Source organism: Cordyceps militaris, assembly GCF_000225605.1.
Source record: "Cordyceps militaris CM01 unplaced genomic scaffold CCM_S00007, whole genome shotgun sequence".
NCBI lineage: Eukaryota > Fungi > Ascomycota > Sordariomycetes > Hypocreales > Cordycipitaceae > Cordyceps > Cordyceps militaris.
In genome coordinates this window covers 933,786-937,015 of record NW_006271975.1, presented here as the reverse complement: position 1 = coordinate 937,015, position 3,230 = coordinate 933,786, and positions in this window count along the sequence as shown.

Here is a 3,230-nt window from a genome sequence, read left to right as displayed (position 1 = left end):
TAGAATTATTTTTTTTTAATAAATAATTTAAAGTATTTTTTATTTTAATTAATAAGTAAGCTAGTATTTTTAAATATAAAAAGCTACTTTTTATTATATATTATTCTTATATTCTTTATTATTTATTTATTTCTTTTTAACTACTTATTTTTTTATTTATTAAAAATAATAATAATTTTTTATTATTTTTTATTTTATTTTTTTTATTATTATTAATTATATTAAATTTTTAATAATAATTTCTTTATATATTAACTTTATAGCTATTAACTCCTTTTTCTTTACTATTACTAAGGCTTTTATCTTTATTATTATTAATAAAAAGTCTTTTAAAAAGGTAATTATATCTCTAGATACCTAAAAAAAGTTCTTTAAAAAGGTAAATATTAAAAAGCCTTCCTTAAAGGCCTTTATATTCTTTATTAAATAAAAAAAGCCTTTTATAAAAGTATATAAATTATATATTAACTTATATAAAAAAGTATAAGCTTATAATAATATTATATATTTTTTTTAATATAGTTATTATTAAATTAATATAACTATAGTTATTTTAACTAATAAACTAAAACTTTAAACCTTTATAAGCTTAGTCTTACTATTAATAGTATATATACTTACTTTTATTAAAAAGATTAATAATAAAGATATTAATAATAATAATAATAATAATAATAAAGATATTAGTATAGCTAAGTTAACTAAGAAGAAGGTTAAGGTTAAGAATAAAGATAAAGAGGATAAGAATAAAGAAAAGAAGGAAATAAAGAAAAAGAAGAAAGAAATACCTATTATATTATACTATCCTTATTATAATACTTTTACTACTCTTATTAAGATAACTTTTATAAGTTATATAACTTAGTTATAGTTAGTATTTTTATTAATATATACTATAAATACTTACTTTTTTATTTAAATTAACTAAAGCTAATTAATACTTTCTTAGCTTTAAACCTTAGTAAAGTAGTTAATAAAAGCTAATTCTAAGCTTTATTAAATAAACCTTTATTTAAAATATATTTAATTTATACTTTTTAATAAAAAAGATAATATATATTATAACTTTATATTAATTAAAAAGATAATATACTTATAAAAATATAAAGATTATACTTATTATAACTATAAATATAAATTATATTTAATTATAATAATCTTTTTTATTTAGTATTTAATAATAATATATAAAGATAGCTTTAAGTTTATAAGTTATTTATTATTTACTTTTAATACCCTTTAGTAGTACTTACTAATACTTTACTCTTTTTTTTAAGATAAGGTCTTATATTATATAGTATTATATATTATTTTTAAAATATTAAAATAAAAGGATAGTATATTTAATACTATTATTACTAATATAGTATTAGGTAAAGAAGCTCTTTTTAAGTAAAAAACCTAGGCTTTATACTACTTTAAGGTATTTATTAATAAAGTTATATAGTAAAACTATTAAAAATTAATATATATATTATAATAATTAAATAGAATATTATTTATCTTTAGGTTCTTTAAAAGGTTAAAGATTAAATAATACCTTCTTACCTATACTATACTTTATATTCTATATTAGAATAATTATATTACTTTTTTTAACTATATTTAAAAGCTTTCTTAAATTAATAAGATATTTAAACTTTAAAAAAGCTTAATAAAGAAGAATTTTAATAAAACTATTTATAGGTATTACTTTACTTAGAATAAAGGTAAGTATAAAATACCTATATCTATATTCTTACTTTAACTATATATTATTAATATTAATATATCTTAATTTAGTTAATATATACTTTTTATTATTAATAATAATATATATTATCTAGATATTATTATATATTATTTTATATAAAAAAGCTATTTATCTTTTTATTATTATAAAAAGATAATATATTATAGAAGCCTTTTTTACTAAGCTAGATATACCTAATAATTTAGCCTTTATTATAAATAGTATAATAGTATTTTATTTTATAGTTTTCTAAAATATAAGACTATTATATAGAAAGATTATTTAACCTTAAAATAACTTCTTAATAATAAGGTTATTAGTATATAATATATTACTAATAATTTATAAAATAACTACTTCTTTATTTAAACTATAAGTAAAGATTAAAGTCTTTATAGTATATAGATAATATATATAATACTTTATAGTTAAAATATAATCTCTTAATAGGTTTATAAAAAAGTAAATAAGAAAGGATATTATATATATAATATCTAACTAGATTATAATTAATATATATAATATTAACCTTATTAACTCTTAAAAGTAGTAAATATTTACTTTACTTATAATACTAGTATATTAAATAAGCTTTCTAGATAGTAATAGTATATATTACTTTCTAAGTTAATTATAAGTAAATTTATATTTTTTAGTTATCCTTTTAATATATTATTTATAACTAAAAAATAATAGCTTTTATTTTCTATTATATATAATATAAATACTAAAGAACTACTTAAGATCTCCTTAGTTATATATATTATATACTTATTTTATCTTTATTATAAAAAATAAAGCTTAGTTTTTATATTTCTTATTATAAAAAAGAAAGATATTATTAATAAAAAATACTAAAAATATCTTCCTATCTTTAGAATAATATAAATAAGGCTCTTCCTTATATTATAATAGATTATACTTTATAAAGGTATTAGTAAATTCCTTAAGCTATAAATAGGGTAAGTCCTTTAAGCTATATAAGGCTTTCTTAAGAAGGGCTATCTATCTATTTAGTAATTAAATATAGACTTTTAAGATATTATTAGGTCTAGTTATATTAAAGAAAGTATTCTTTATATTAAATTAGTATACCTTAAGGTTAAGGTAAGTAGCTATAGCTATTATTACTTAGAAGGCTCTTACTATAAGTATAGCTATATATATTATATTATATTCTTTAATTACTTATAAATTACCTCTTATAATAATTTATGCCTTATATTATAATAGGTAACCTTATTAATCGAATTTATATATATAGACCTAGTAAAGTGTTATGGGCTGGGCTCTGGCCCAGCGCCTTCCACGAGTGGCCTGGCGCGGAGCCCCTGAAGGGGCACCCTTATAGGTGCAACCAGGCAACAATCGGTCAGTATTGTTGTTACGAATCCTTTTGCCTTCCGTGGTCAAGTGGGTAAGAGGATTGGGGCTCGCGCCCCTGATGGCCGCGGGGCTGGTTGCCCCCGAAGCCCCTCTGGGGCCAGTCCGTCACATA